Consider the following 17,003-nt stretch of genomic DNA (forward strand, 5'->3'; position numbering starts at 1 on the left):
AAAATTTTCATTACATAGTTTTGGAGTTGTTACTCCAAATTAGTAATTCTAGTAGTTAATTTTATTGTTCTTCCATTGTAACATTCAACTGGTTTTTGTTTACATATATGAATGCTATTGATTGCTATTGATTTTGTTAGTTATATAACCTGATACTTATAAAAATTTCTTACTATTTTAGAAGTTTTTTCATTGATATCTGGGGTTTTTCAGATAGACACAATCATATCATTTGACATAGAGACAGTGTAACACTGTAACACAGAGGTAACACTTCTATTTCAACTACTAAACCTCTGACTGCTTTCTGCTACACAATCGTATTAGCTATTACCTCCAACATAATGTTAAATAGGGACTGTGACTATAAATAAGATTTTATTGTATAATAATGAGGTTTTTTATTTCAAAAGTAAAATTTTTTAGTTAGCAATTCAAACTATACAGTATGGCTCACTCATTGTGTATATTTATAACCAGAATCAAAAAGATTATAGGATATGTGATATATTGGTATATCTTCTAAGCAGGTATAATCTGCCTCCCATGGTTCTCCCGGTTGGTGGGAATTATAGGATCCCTATGCCCATAATGCCATTGGGAGTGGAGTCTCTTCCTCAGATTATGGAGGGACTTCTGGAAGAATATCTGTCTTTTCCATCTGCATTTGAAGATTTATTTCACCATCTCACTCTCCCTTCTCCCTGCTCAAGTGGTCTCATGACATTGAGGAAGTAAACCTACTTATTTTTCATTTAAACATGGAGTACCTTGAATCACAGGTACTACTGATTATGTTTGTACAAGACTGTGGATTTTAAATTCATCCTTTTTAGAAAACTCAACAAAAACTTAGCTTGTAGAGAAAGATTTCTATATTGGTAGTGTGGTGGGATTTTACTTGAAGTATGCTATTATTTCTAAAATTTAAATTTCACTAAAATTAATAGTGTTTTACAATTAAAAAAATGAGATAGGATCATCTAATTTGTCATCTTTCATCAAGTTTGCAGGAGGATAGCTTTGTCTCAGTAATTATGTTTAATACAAAAGAAGAAAAAAATTAAAGACTTACTAAATCCTTGCAATGTGAGAAGTATTTTTATACTTTCCTTAGCTGTGTTAGATTAAAATGTATTAATGAGTGATCTACAAAGTAATGCATGAAATGGAAGGAAAGTAAAAGGAAAGATGAGGAAATCAAAATCAAGATCATCTCCACATTTTCTCCTGTGGTGTTCTTTTTCTTTTGGTCTTTTTGTCTGTTTTTGAGGGCCTAAAAAAAGGGCATATGGAGGTTCCCAGACTAGGGGCCAAATCAGAGCTGTAGCTGCTGGCTTACACCACAGCCACAGCACTGCAAGATCTGAGCCTTGTCTGCAGCCCACACCACAGCTCACAGGAATGCCAGATCCTTAACCCACTGAGCGAGGCCAGGGATTGAACCCATGTCCTCATGGATACCAGTTAAGTTAATTCGCCCCCTAGCCATGACGGGAACGCCTCTCCTATAGTTCTTAAATTAATTTGAAGTGGTTTTTTTTTTGTTTGTTTGTTTTATTTTGTTTGTGTTCTTATTTTTCAATTATAGAAAGAGGAAAGAAATCAAACTGTGATTATACTGTAAGGATTGAAGACCTTTCCTTTTGTTTGAACCTTAATAATGGAATCTCATATGCAGTAGAGAACAATCATCATCTAGTAGTTTATTGGAGATAAATGGAAAATTTAGGGATTCATTCTCTGATTGGTATTTGATTAGTTCCATACAGTTTTTAAAATATTGACATACAACTGATATAAATAGGATACACAGAAAAAGGAGAAGAAGCAGTTAATTCTAATTGAAGACTAAATTCATTAAAATATTTTTTTTTTTGCTATTTCTTTGGGCCTCTCCCCGCAGCATATGGAGGTTCTCAGGCTAGGGCTTGAATCAGAGCTGCAGCCCCCGGCCTATGCCAGAGCCACAGCAACGCGGAATCCGAGCCGCGTCTGCAACCTACACCACAGCTCACGGCAACGCTGGATCCTTAACCCACTGAGCAAGGGCAGGGACTGAACCTGCAACCTCATGGTTCCTAGTCGGATTCATTAACCACTGCGCCACGACGGGAACTCCCATTAAAATATTTTAATTTCAAGTTTCTTTACCTTGTTGGTAATCATTCTCAAGGTATTATATCTCTTCATTAGAATAATAGATTTTCCCTACTCCCAAAGAAACAATCCTAACTTATGGATTCAGCATAATAAACATCTATCAATCTGTCTCAAAATATGCCAGCTACAACATAAAGCAACATTAAATCATTTGACTGAATTGTATTGTACACATACTCAGAGTAGTATGACATTGTTCTAGATTCTAGATATTAAAAAAAAAAGATATCCCATTTAATTCAGTGGTCTCCCTCTCCACTTGCATGTTTGTAGCTACTTCAAACCTATCATCATCATGTTTGTTCTCTTTTTTTCTGTTTTTTTCTACCACTTTTTGTCACTGCCATCACTTTTCTTGTATATAACTCTCCTAGGGAACTATATGCTAATTTTGGAAGTGTTTCTATGATCTATTGTATGATGATTGATGATTTATTAATGGATTAAAGACTATAGTATTTCTTTTGTTAAAAGCATTTTATTGTCAAAAGATAATAATGATTTGATTTGATCTATTTTTCTTTTTTGGCCAGCCTGCAGTATATGGAGTTCCTGTGTCAGGGATCAGATCTGAGCCACCATTGTGACCTACTCCACAGCTGTGGCAATGCCAAATCCTTTAACCCACTGTGCCAGGCCAAGGATCAAACTTGTGTCCTGGTGCTGCAGAGACGCCACCGATCCCTTTGCACCACAGCAGGAACTCCAATTTTATTTTGCTAGTAGAAAATTTAATCATAACGAGATAATAATCACTGTCTGGAGAAAGCATCTCAATCAGCCCTGGTGTGGAACAGCACATTTCTATCAATAATAGTGATTATAGGGTGGGGGAGGGCAAGTGGATGTTGATAGAATCCCTTTGGATAAAATTCTCATCTTGCTTCACCTGAGTTGGAGGTTTCCACTGGGAATTTGAGAATCATTACACTAGAGCAGGGCTTCTTAATCCAGAGCAATTGTGACTCCTCCTCACCCTCACATTTGGCAACACCTGGAGCCATTTTTGTTTATTCCATCTGGGAGACGCTATGATAGTGGCATCTAGTGGTGTATCCAACACAAAGTATCATCAGTAATGATGAAGTTAAGAAACTCTGGACTACAGTAATTAGAAACAGTAAATTTGCTGCCTTTTCTCCAGTTACATTTATGAGATTATATGTGTACGCTTACATGATTGAGGATGATCTATCAGTTGAGTAGATAAATTTTTCAATGATATTTTTATAAAATTAAATCATCTAGTTTTCTTTTGTACATAGTATTTTCTGTTTCTTTTAAGAAAAAGTTTCCTTAATATGTACCTTATATTTGATTGTTAATAAGAGTGCATAAAATAGATACCATACATAGACATATGCTGAAACTTCCTTTATGAATGTTCTGCATATTTATATAATAAAAGATTAAAAAAAAACTTTAAGAAGCTGTCTTCATCAGTCTTTATATCACAGCCTATTTTTGATCTTCTTCCTTCTTTCCCTCGCTCATTCAGCAGCTTTTTAAAATTTTTTTTCCTTTCTACAGCCACCCCGTGGCATATGGAAATTCCAGACTAGAGGCTGAATCAGAGATACAGCTTCAGGCCTATGCCACAGCCATAGCATCGTGGAATCTGAACTGCATCTGCGATATATGCTGCAGCTTGCAACAGTGCCGGATCCTTAACTCACTGAACGAGGCCTGTATCCTCATGGACACTATGTTGGATTCTTAACCCCCTGAGCCACAATGGGAAATCCTTAGCAGCTATTTATTAAGTGCTAAATAAACATAGCTGTGTGCCTTGGGGAATATAGTGATGCCTAAGACAGCTGTGGTCCCTGTCTTCATGGAGCTTATTGTCTATGTCATTAGGAAGGCAGCTAATCAAATGAGCAGTAGAAAAGTGTGGAAAGAGCTATTGCAGAGATTGTACAAAACTATGGGAGTGCCCAGCAGGGCCAAGGGCAGTGACATGTCAATAGCTGAAAGATAATCACAGTGATGTGGAAATGCCAGGGACTTAATGTCCAAGACATGTATTCAGAAGGCAATATTAAAACTTTTTTTAAGGTTAGAGTAGTTTGAACTATATAAATCCATTATAATTTTATTTAAATGTAGGATCTCTCTTTATGCAATGTAAATAAATAAGAAGGATAAATGGAACCGGATGACAATATCTTAAACATTAATTGAGATCACATATTTTTGTTCTTTATGTCACATACCTTGGTTCTACTTTTTTATTCATCAAATCTGTGATTTTTCTTTAATACTTATTACAAATGCTCAAAAAATTATTATAGCATTGCTGGCCCTATTTCAGGTGCCTGTGAAAGTTAGAACTGAAAGCACTAAAATATTCATAGTATAGTTGTACATATGTTTCATATAACACTTAATGAAGTATTAATATGTAAAGCACTTCTTAGAAAAATGCTTGGTATATACCTGACATTCTGCATTTTTACACGTTGGCCCCCTTTTTATTTTTGTCAGTGTTATTGTAAGTAAGGAATATTTGAAAAGAATATGTAAGCCATCCTGGTAACATGTGGATATATACCTACTAATGATGAAAGAATTAAACATATTTTTTAAGATGTGCTGTGGAACACTCCAGGGGAGATTAATGGTGGAAGTGGAGTGGTTGCAAAACCAGATATTTTGGATTCTTGATACCAAGTGGATTGGAATCATTCATTAACCTCTTTAAAGCACAGTTGTTTATTGTTAGCATTCTCTGTAAAAGTAGTTGACCTGCTTTTTGTTAATCTTAAGTTTCTTTAATGATAGTTTATTTTTTTAATATATTTTTTGCTTTATAGGGCTGCATCTGCAGCATAGGGAGGTTCCAGGCTAGGGGTCAAATCGGAGCTGTAGTTGCCCTCCTATACCACAGCCACAGCAATGTGGGATCCAAGCCACGTCTGTGACCTACATCACAGCTCATGGCAATGCTGGATCCCTGACCCACTGAGCAAGGCCAGGAATCAAACCTGCATCCTCATGGATACTAGTCAGATTCGTTTCCACTGTGCCACAATGGGAACTCCTGATAGTCTGTTTTTATTTTTACTTATTTATTTATTTATTTATTATTAGTTTTTGTCTTTTTGCCTTTTCTAGGGCTGCTCCTGCAGCATATGGAGGTTCCCAGGCTAGGGGTCCAATTGGAGCTGTAGCTGCCGGCCTATGCCAGAGCCACAGCAACTCGGGATCTGAGCCCTGTCTCCAACCTACGCCACAGCTCACAGCAACGCCGGATCCTTAACCCACTGAGCAAGGCCATGGATCGAACCCACAACCTCATGGTTCCTAGTTGGATTCGTTAACCACTGTGCCGTGACGGGAAACTCTGATAGTCTATTTTTTTTTTTTTTTAATAAATTGTCTTCCGAGTGATTTTTTTTTTATTTTTTTATTTTTATTTTTATTTTATTTTTTTGGTCTTTTTGCTATTTCTTGGGCCGCTCCCGCGGCATATGGAGGTTCCCAGGCTAGGTGTCAAATCGGAGCTGTAGCCGCCGGCCTACGCCACAGCAACAACAACTCGGGATCTGAGCCGCGTCTGCAACCTACACCACAGCTCACGGCAACGCCGGATCGTTAACCCACTGAGCAAGGGCAGGGACCGAACCCGCAACCTCATGGTTCCTAGTCGGATTCGTTAACCACTGCGCCACGACGGGAACTCCTGATAGTCTATTTTTAATGATTCCGTAATTCCTTTCCTGGTGCTTCCCCACACCCCAACAATCCTCTGCTGCCAGACTAGGGGGAAAAATGTAACGTCTAATCTAAGAGTGGATACATAATTTAAAAACATATTTAAAATTTTGGTTTTGGTGGAATTGAGTTAAAAAAATGAAAGCTTACATTTTCCAAACGCTGTAGTGTCTTTGCTATCTTAGTACTCATCTGGACTCATTTTTCACTCTTTTAATAACTTTGTTTGCAAGTTAATTCTTTAAAAGCTCTGCCAGAGGCAATGATTGGTGTTCTCTTAGTTAATTCAACTTTCCATCCTCCTCTAAATCATTGGTTAGATATGAATAGTCTTTAAAATGAATTGTGAGGTTTAATCAGTGTAATGTTGTGGAATAATGATGTGCTTCTGTAGATGCATTGTGCTCGTTACAGTGCATGAATGTTTATATTTTCAGCAGTGTGATGCCATTTTGTCATGTTTCCAGGCTGAAGTAAATATATTTCATGCATCTGCTTACTTAGTTTCCTTTGAGGTTTAGTATTTTACTTCTTTCTTCATATTCCATGTATGAATATATATTTACACTGTGAGACATGATTTGTGTCTCATTGTGGTAATGAAGCAACACAATCTTCATAAAAATAAATATGTATACTAAAGACTGCATTTTGATATCCTCAGGGCTAAGTTCCAAGAACTTATTTTTTGTCCCAAATGACCCAACACCACGCCCTTAGAGGCATTTAACTGAGGAGTAGAACTTTTATAAAGCCAATCTGTTGTTCAGATTATTCTAACACTGACCATAGGGAGCTCTTTTCGGTTGATTCCACTGTAATTTCAATATGATCCTACTTTTTTTTTTTTTAAGCATCATCTTATTTTCTGCCATAGAACATGCTCCCTACTCATCTTTTATTTTTCTGCTCCTAAGAACAGTCATTTCTCAAGGAGCGTGGCCATGCCTTTAGTGGAGGTATAGAAACTAAGATCTGGGTGCCAGGTATGCTTATTGCTATTGGGATTTGTACTGCTTCTAGGTCCTCTAACTGGATAGAAGTAGGACATAATATATGTGGATGCTAACCCCTGTATACTCAGGTATCTATAATGATTATTTCTGTAACTGCTATGTCTCCATATTAAAATAGGTATGAATTGATCCTGAGATATCATGTTTTAATCCATCATCACAGGATTCACTCAAGTCTTCCCCCTTTGCTTATGTGTAATTTCTTTCTCTGATTGTGAGAAACCTGACACTCATGATCCGTAATAGATTTACTTGTTTTTTCAACCCTAGTAGACATAAAAAAGTAATTTAGAATTGCTAACGCATACCTCTGTGAAAAACCAATTTACCAACTAGAACACAGTATTTGTGTACAGTTCTTTTTGTCTTTAGCTTTATGGTAAGCAGTGTTTTGGCCTATTTTCCTAAGTTACTTAGGTCAACTCCTTTTTTTCTTAACACCCTTCAATGTATGTCATGTCATACACTTATAACGTAGCTGTATTCTTTTGTCACAGTCTGCAGTTCATTCTGGGTTGCCTGACCTTCTAGTAAATTCATTATTATTGTTTTAAAAAATTTACATGCAATATAGTTTACTCTTTGGGTATGTAGGCTTTTGAGTTTTGACACATGGAAAGACTCAGGTATCTACACCAGTAACACATGAAACATTTTCAACACTTTGGGAATTTCCTTTTTGGCCCCTTAGTAATCAGTCCCATCCCCACCAATCCTTAACAACCACCTGTTGATTTTACATCCTTGCAGTTTTGCCTTTCCCCAAATTCTGCATAAATAAGAGTTATACAACATGTCGTCTTTGGGTTTGGTTTCTTTCACTTTGCAAAATATATTTAAAGTTGATCTGTATTGTTCCATGAATCAGTATTTCATTTCTTTTTTTTGTTTGTTTTTTGTCTTTTTGTCTTTTTTGTTGTTGTTGTTGTTGTTGTTGTTGTTGTTGCTATTTCTTGGGCCGCTCCTGTGGCATATGGAGGTTCCCAGGCTAGGGGTTGAATCGGAGCTGTAGCCACTGGCCTACGCCAGAGCCACAGCAACGCAGGATCCGAGCCGCGTCTGCAACCTACACCACAGCTCACGGCAACGCCGGATGGTTAACCCACTGAGCAAGGGCAGGGACCGAACCCGCAACCTCATGGTTCCTAGTCAGATTCGTTAACCACTGCGCCACGACGGGAACTCCTCATTTCTTTTTATTGCTAAATAATATTCCATTTTATAGCTGTACCAGATTGCTAGGCCATTTGATAAGTGTGACTGTAATTATGGAAAAAAAAAAAAAAAACAACCCTGCCAAACTGTTTACAAAGTAGCTGCAGTGTTTTACATTTCTGCCAGCAGTGAATGCTATTTCCTGTTATTCTGTATCCTTACCAGCATTTGATATAGTTAGGCTTTCTTGCTCGCTTGCTTGCTTTCCTTCTTTCTTTCTTTCTTTCTTTTTAATTTTAGGCATTCTAAGACATGTGTAGCAGTATCTCCTTGTGATTTTAATTTGCATTTCCCTAATGGCTAGTCATGTCGAGCATATTTTCACATGATTATTTGCTGTCCATATTTCTTCTTTGGTGAAATGTCAGTTTAGGTCTTTTGCTCATTTTTCCTTTTTCTTTTGGGTTACTTGTTTTCTTATTGCTGGGTCTTAGAGTTCTTTGTACATACTGTGTCCATATCCTTTAATGGATATATAATTTTTTCACGTATTTTCTTTGAATCTTTGGCTTGTCTTTCATTTTCTTAACAGTATTATTTACAGAATAAAGGTTTCAAATTGTGGTAAAGTTCAGTTTGTCAGTTTTATCTCTCATGACTCATGCTTTTAGTCATCTAAAAACTCTTTGGCAAACCCAAGGTCATGAAGATGTGTTACAGCTTTCCACTTATATCATGCCTTGATTTTTCCATCATTTTATAAGTATCATTCTTTCTTGTTTCAGCCTTTTTAACATACAGCATATCTTCCAGGTCATTAACTTACTATACATACTTACGCATCTTAACGAGTTTTATCTCATTTACTATCTGTACTTAATACTTTTTGTGGGTTTCATCCATCCAAATGTTTTTCTGGTTATCTGTAGAAGAACTCAATATTCTTAATGAAGTCGGCATATCACAATATTTATCTAAGTTCATACTGTGAGAAATTGTTGGAATATCACAGATGCCTTTTGTGTGATCTTATAGCATATTGCTGCCAATTGTATGTCATCTACTAGGATAATATTAAAACAAGAGTCCCGTGTCTTTATTTTCAAATCAATTATTCATTGTGTGTTAAGAGATTAAGAGGTCAGAAGCTTTCCTGTGTGTGTGTGTGTGTGCGTGCGCGTGCGCGCGTGATTGGCAGTAAAAGAAGTAATCATAAGATAAATTGGTTCTTTAAAATGTAAATATTTGTTCTAAGTGTTTTTGGCTTCAAGTAGCTTATGTATAAATAGATGTCTTAAGATGTCTGTAAATGTAGTTCTAAAAGGAGGGAAGTAATGCTTAATAAAAATTTTTAAAAAGACAAATGAGGAAAAAAAGTTGGAAATCAAATCAAATCAAATAGGAAAAAAAAAAGTTGAATATTGGGTACCGAAAGTAGTAAACCACTTCTAGAGAAAAAGCAAATAATTTAATAAAAATAAGCCAAAATTAATAATATTAATGATACCAATAATGCTGTTTATCGAGCGCTTATATCCTAGGTGTTGTGCTCAACTATTCCTCGTATTTATATCCATCATTAAATTTAATAGATAGTGTACCACTGTCTCAGGTCTTGTTTTCATTGGGTTCTATACAAGGATACAGGGCAGCTTGCTGAGTTGCCAGGAGTTATTGCTTTTCATTGGTTGCTTTTTTGAGACTGTCTGCAAGTATAGAGCAAACCCTCTGTCCATATTTTCACTTGTCCACATGCTTCTTAATGCTTTTTCTGTGCACTTCTATAGATACATGCATATTGTTCTGTCTCTTTGGAATGTTTTTTTCACTTTTTGACACTCCATGGTAAATCCTTATACGTACCTTGTATTTAAAAAAATTTTTTTTTGCTTTTTTTTTTTAGGGCCATGCCTGCGGCATATGGAGGTTACCAGGCTAGGGGTCTAATTGGAGCTACAGGCTACAGCTGCCAGCCTAGGCCACAGCCACAGCAACACCAGATCTGAGCCACGTCTGTGACCTACACCACAGCTCACAACAATGCCGGATCCTTAACCCACTGAGTAAGGCCAGGGATCAAACCCACAACCTCATGGTTCCTAGTCAGATTTGTTTCCACTGTACCACGACGGGAACTCCAATTCTTACACATACTTTAAAACACAGCTCAGATATTTCCTTTCCGTGAGGTTCTTTTGGGCATGTGCTCTCTTCTTCCTCCCATCCCAAGCAGGTAATTGATTTTTCTTCAGATGCTCACTGTATTTTCACTTGTAAATCTATATTTTCCATATAGATCTAAATTTCTCTAGCATAAAGTCCTTGTATTTTCTACTTTTCATTTTTATCTCCTTCACTTAGCAAAACCATCATTCTAAAAAAAGTTGGAGAGACCCAGAGATTATCATATTAAGAGAAGCAAGTCAGACAGAGATAGACAAATATCATATGATATCACTTATAGTGGAATTTAATTTAAAATGATACCAAAGAACTTATTTATAAAAGAGAAACAAACTCACAGATTTTGAAATCATACTTATAGTTACCAAAGGGGAACCATGGCAGGGAGGGATAAATTGGGAGGGTGGTATTAACAGGTATATTAATATATATATATAAAACTTATAACTAATAAGGACCTACTGTATAGTTCAGAGAGGGCTAGTCAGTGTCCTGTAATAAACTATATGGGAAAAAAGATACATATATATGTATAACTGATTCACTTTGCTATAAATGTGAAGCTAATGAAACATTGTAAATCAATTTATACCACACTAAAATTAAAAAAATATTAAAGTTGAATTTTCCCTCCTTGTGTTTCCCTATGTTCAACCCCCTCCTCCAAAGTAATGGTTGATTTTTCCTCCATTTATACTGTTTATTTAAAATTAAAAATCTAGATTAGTGGTTTTCAAACATTTGAAACAAAGCGGTATCTTTTCTTCAAACGAAAACTTGTATACAGTTGTGCTTGTAGCCCCTCCCCCCCTTATAAAAAGGTAAAAATGAGGAGCTAAGAGGTTTCTGTTCTCCTTTGGGCACTTCTAGGAAACTCCAAGGAGTAAGGTTTGAAAGTCACTGACCTTATTGCAATTCTATTTTCAAATCCTTCCAAAATCATTCTTTATATTGTTTCAGGGGAGTTCTTTCTAAAACACAAATCAAATTAAGTTCTCTCATGCTTCTGTCTTGTTAGTGAGTCCCCGTGGCCTCCCTTCACGTGTGAGCCTCTTGGGAGCTAGGGGTGTCTCTCTCACCTGTGTAGCCCTAGTACCTGGTATGGCTAGTACCTGGGTCTGGCTCGGTATGAGGTAGCCCAGGTGCTCCTTGAGTGTTGAAGGTAACGAGGGAACTTGGCGTAGTTACCTGTCTTCTTCATTCTCATGGCTTTGCTTTATTCACACTGGCAGTGTCAGCCTCTCTCTATTCAGAGCCAAATCTTTTTTTTTTTTTTTTTTTTGTCTTTTGTCTTTTGTTGTTGTTGTTGTTATTGTTGCTATTTCTTGGGCCGCTCCTGCGGCATATGGAGGTTCCCAGGCTAGGGGTTGAATCAGAGCTGTAGCCACCAGCCTACGCCAGAGCCACAGCAACTCGGGATCCGAGCCGCGTCTGCAACCTACACCACAGCTCACGGCAACGCCGGATCGTGAACCCACTGAGCAAGGGCAGGGACCGAACCCGCAACCTCATGGTTCCTAGTCGGATTCGTTAACCACTGCGCTACGACGGGAACTCCAGAGCCAAATCTTAACTCCCTATTTCAAAGCTATCATTAGCTTTAGCAGCCTTTATCACTTTACCTTTCTTTGATTCTAAAGCAATTTTTTTTTTGTAATTATGAAGAACAACATGCTTAGTGTACTGTAGTTATTAATGTAGTACACCTCTTTTGTTAACCCTTGGTCGTCTAACCTCTGCCTGGGTAATCTTAGCAACAACAACAAAAAAGAAAATCCATAAGTGGTTTCAAAAGTACTTTCTTATTCAGAAGGATATACTTTGCTTAGGTCTGGGATATATAATTTGGGTTTCTAAATCAGTCAGAGGTTTTCATTCTAAAGTGATGCTTTAGTACAGTTGTTGTGTCAAGACAGATTTGCCTTTGTTTCTCAACATGTTGTAGGTTGAACAATAAATCTTCATTTTATTGTGTCTTCTGAAACCAAAATTGCTGTTGAGTCAGCTCCTAGCCTGCGAATCAAACAGAAATCTTTGAAAAAGTGCATGCAATGAATTAAAAGTATTAGGTGTGATTTTTTACCATGGATCATTTGTAGGTTCGTGTTGGAAAAGAAGAATAATAAAGCTTTATACTCTTACGTTAATATTCTGTTGATATAGTACACTTCCTAACTGTGCTTTCTGTTCCTTGTGTATTTTTCAGTAAATGTGTTTTTTCTGTTGCTTTCAGAATTGTTTATAATTCTATTTCATGTGAGAACAGTTTTCTTACAAAACAATAGCAAAATGCTAGGAAAAAATGTATTCCATTTCTTTAAAAATAACTATTAAAACTTATGTTACCAAATGATTCTTATATTCTTATCTAGGCCTGAAGACAGTTTGCTCATTTTTAACTATATTTTTCATTTCCCTGATTGCTTTGTGGCTTTTAATAAACTATCTTGTTGATAAACTGAAATGATCTCTCTTTAGAATTAGGAATAAATACCCTCAACATTTCTTACAGGAAAGCTTTGCCCTGAGACATCCACACTTTTATATTTTATATTTTTGATGTTATTGGGGAAGGAAAAAGTGGATACTGTGTCTTTAATGGAAAGCTAAAGGTTATCTTTCTCTGGCCTTTGTGTGTATGTGCTGATGTGGATGTAGGCAGCCAGACAGGCAATGTGTGCAGAGAGACTAGGGAACCGGCTGCAGATCGATAGACGTGGTGTGAAGTGAATTAATGCGAGGCCGGCCGTCTGTCTGTCATAAGGATTGTGGGGAATGCAGAGCAGTGTGGTCAGTCACTGCGGAGATCTGCTTCCAATAAATTCAAGCCTGCTGCCTGAAAATAAGCTCTAGATATGCACCTCCTCCCTTCCCTACTGTGAAATTTTACTTTATTCAAAGTAAATATACCCATCAAATCCTTGCCTTGTGTACTTTAATTGGACCACTGGAAAACCGCAATCGGAAAAAACTGATGAAATAAAAATATCTGGTATTCTTTTCGATCCGTTCTTCAATCTCATTGGAAATGTCTATTACAGTGGGAACGAGAAATATAATTTTTGTTAATATTTATAAATATTCTCATATATATTTTTCTTTCTGAGTCCTAAGAATATTGTCTGTCACTTCCATTTAATCTTCAATAAAATAATAAAATATAATGAACTCAAATGGTTATATATTGCAATGTTAAAATGTTGCATTTTAAATGTTCTTAAATGTTATTCTATTAAAATTTAGTATTTAAACTTTGTTAAGCTAATCACATGACACTGAAGTCTTCTGAGTTCATGTTATTAATTTTATTCAGATCCTTTTAGCCAATAGGGGAAAAAAAACTGTTTAAAGGTAATTTACAAGCTTTTGAAAAATAAATCTTATAATAACGTACTTGATTTTACAGGTGGGAAGAGGCAAGTGCAGTTTTATTTCATTGATTTTAAAAACAGTCTGTATTTACATTAAAAAATGTTTTTCTAAAGTGATTAACAGTATTGCGTACAATCAGGGAAGTTGTCTGTTTTTCTCACAGTGAGCAGTGATCTAAGCAATTAGAAATCTGGATGGCATGAAGATCTCATAATAGCCTTTCTTGGCCCTATGTCTTACCTCCGCTGCTGCCGCAGCCCAGCCTCCTCCCTTTCTCTGCTCTATCCAAACTTACTCGTACTTGTTTTCTGCTCCATTCCATTTTTTCCCTTGTTTTCTTCCTGATTCACAGGGTAGAACCCATTTATTTATAGATACGTATTGTATAACATAATGTGCATTCATTTTTTTAAATTTTGTGAATCTGGATTTGGTTTTTTTAAGTACCTCACATTTTCCCATTAACTTTTTCTTGTTTATTGTATCTTTTACTTTTTTTTCTTAAGGATTTTTATTTTTTTCAATTATAGTTGATTTACAGTATTCTGTCAATTTCTGCTATATGGCAAAGTGACATACACACACACACACACACATTTACGTATATATACTTTCTTTTTCTCACATTATCCTCCATCATGCTCCATCACAAGTGACTAGATATAGTTCCCTGTGCTATACAGCATGATCTCATTGCTTATCCTCTCCAGATGCAATAGTTTGCATCTACTAACCCTAAACTCCAAGTCCATCCCTCCCCCCCCTTTACTTTTTTTTTTTTTAAAGGTTTTATTATTATTTCTTGTATGTGTGAGTCCCCCCCCTTTTTTTTTTTTTTGTCTTTTGTCTTTTTTTGTTGTTGTTGCTATTTCTTGGGCCGCTCCCGCGGCATATGGAGGTTCCCAGGCTAGGGGTTGAATTGGAGCTGTAGCCACCGGCCTATGCCAGAGCCACAGCAACGCAGGAGCCGAGCCGCGTCTGCAACCTACACCACAGCTCACGGCAACGCCGGATCGTTAACCCACTGAGCAAGGGCAGGGACTGAACCCGCGACCTCATGGTTCCTAGTCGGATTCGTTAACCACTGCGCCACGACGGGAACTCCCCCCTTTACTTTTTTAATCATCTCATTATTACGCCTTTTTTATTTTGATTTTTATTTATTTATTTTTTTGGCTTTTTGCCTTTTCTAGAGCCACTCCCGCAGCATATGGAGATTCCCAGGCTAGGGGTCTAATTGGAGCTGTAGCCGCTGGCCTATGCCGAGCCACAGCAGCGTGGGATCTGAGCCGAGTCTTCTACCTACACCACAGCTCATGGCAACGCCGGATCCTTAACCCACTGGGCGAGGCCAGGGATCAAACCCGCAACCTCATGGTTCCTAGTCAGATTCGTTAACCACTCGCCACAACGGGAACTCCTATTATACCTTTTTTATTAAGCACGCTTACTATTATTTTATAGTATATTTAAATAACATAATTTGTGCCATGGGATTGAAGGCATTGAGTTCTAGTCAAGATGTGATTATCGAATCTTTAAGAGATGTTCTTTACAGCCAAATATTTTGTGGATATTCAGAAAGCAAATGTCTTTGTGTTTATGGCATAGTTTGGCAGATAAGCTCACTTACATCATGTACATAATAGCACAGTGCCACCATATAGTTAATTGACAATGCCTATAATCTTAATTATTAATGTGTAAGAAACATGCTTCCATTTAGGTATCCTAATTTTTCTCAGGCATATTTAACCATCTTACTGATAGTGGATAGTCATGAAGTGACTTTTATTTATGTTTTAAAAAGTTTAGTTTTTTTTTTAAACCAGGAAGAAAGTAAAACAATTTTTTGGTCTTTGTGTTTCATTGAAAATGGCATTGTATTCTGGCATAATCCTCAATTCTCTTCAGTGACAGTGATGTAGTACCTTAGTTTGTCTTTTTTTTAAGTTAGGTTTATTGAGGTATAATTTACATATAGTAAAATTCTCTCTTTTTAATGTACAGTTCTGTGAGTTTTAAACAAATGTAAATAATCACATTTCCACCCCTACAATTAAGATATAGATTATTTTCATTATAATTAAGATAAAGATATTTACTCTGGCCATTTTATAGTCAGTCTTCTTACCACACTCCTAGCCTGTGGCAGTCACCAGTTTGATTTCTGTCCTATAGTTTTGCCTTACACAGAGGGTGTGATGTAATGTCTGCCTATTATCATAGAATAGTAATGTAACATGTAACTAAATACCTTGGAAATTAGAAATATCTAAGCTATGGCTGGGAATATAATTTTTTTTCTTTTTAGGGCTGCACTTGTGGTGTGTGAAAGTTCCTGGGCTAGGGGTTGAATTGGTACTGCAGCAGCAGGCCTATGCCACAGCTATAGCAATGCCAGATCTGAGCCAAATCTCCAAGCTGCATCTGCAACCTACACTACAGCTCGCAGCAGTGCTGGATTCTTAACCTACCAAGTGAGGCCAGAAATTGAGCCTACATCCTCAGGAATACTACGTTGGATTCTTAACCGACTGAGCCACAATAAGAACTCCCCAAATTCTTTTACTATTCTATTTCCTTTGTTTTTCCAAATTATTTTAGAACAGTTTTATCTGTATGTACCTAAAAATCTTGCTGGGATTTGATAGAAGTTACACTAAACCTATATATGGAGAATTGACATCTTTACTATGTAGAATCTTTTAACTCAGGAATGTGGTGTTTCTCCATTTCATCTCTTTGACACTCCATCAGTGCTTTGTAGATTTCAACATATAAGTCCTATGTATGTTTTTTTAGATTTATATCTGAGTATTTCAGTCTTTTTGAATTATCATTAGTAGTATTTTTTTAATTTAGGTGACAACCTGTTCATTACTAGTGTATAGAAATGCAATTTTTATTCTTTTTGTTTTTTCTTTTCATTTTTTAAAGTTTTTTGAAGTATAGTTGATTTACAATGTTGTTGTAATTTCTGCTCTGCAACAAAGTGATTCAGTTATATATGTACACATCCATTCCAGAATACAATTTAAAAAAATTGGGGTAAGTTCCCATTGTGGCTCAGGGGGTTATGAACCCAGCTAGTATCCATGAGGATTTGGGTTTGATCTCTGGCCTTGCTCAGTGGGTTAAATATCTGGCATTGCCATGAGCTGTGGTGTAGGTCTTAGATGCGGCTGGGATCCCGCGTTGCTGTGGCTGTGACGTAGGTTGGCAGCTGCAGCTCCAATTCGCTCCTTAGCCTGGGATCTTCCATATACCACAAGTGCGGCCCTAAAAAAGCCGAAAAAGAAAAAGAAAAAAATTTTTTTTGTAGATTCCTTTAGATTTGCCATGTAGGCAGTTGTTTTTTCCTTGAATAGGATTACCTCATCCATTCCAAAACTG

The 17,003-nt window shown here is 36.7% G+C and overlaps 1 protein-coding gene and 1 long non-coding RNA gene across 13 annotated transcripts in view; both read left to right on the forward strand.

Annotated features, from left to right (window-relative positions):
• Nucleotides 1-17,003, forward strand: part of WDR7 (WD repeat domain 7) — a 375,641-nt gene that overhangs the window by 146,757 nt on the left and 211,881 nt on the right. The gene's annotated exons all lie outside the window — the stretch shown is intronic.
• On the forward strand, nt 1,013-8,103 carry LOC146406309 (uncharacterized). The gene is made up of 2 exons (XR_014809255.1): nt 1,013-5,655; nt 7,889-8,103. It is a non-coding gene; the product is annotated as an uncharacterized LOC146406309 (long non-coding RNA).

The sequence above is a fragment of the Sus scrofa genome, chromosome 1 (assembly GCF_054392235.1).
Source record: "Sus scrofa isolate SSC_HxYL_T2T_F1_AM1 chromosome 1, Sscrofa_HxYL_maternal_Yorkshire_Landrace_v2.0, whole genome shotgun sequence".
NCBI lineage: Eukaryota > Metazoa > Chordata > Mammalia > Artiodactyla > Suidae > Sus > Sus scrofa.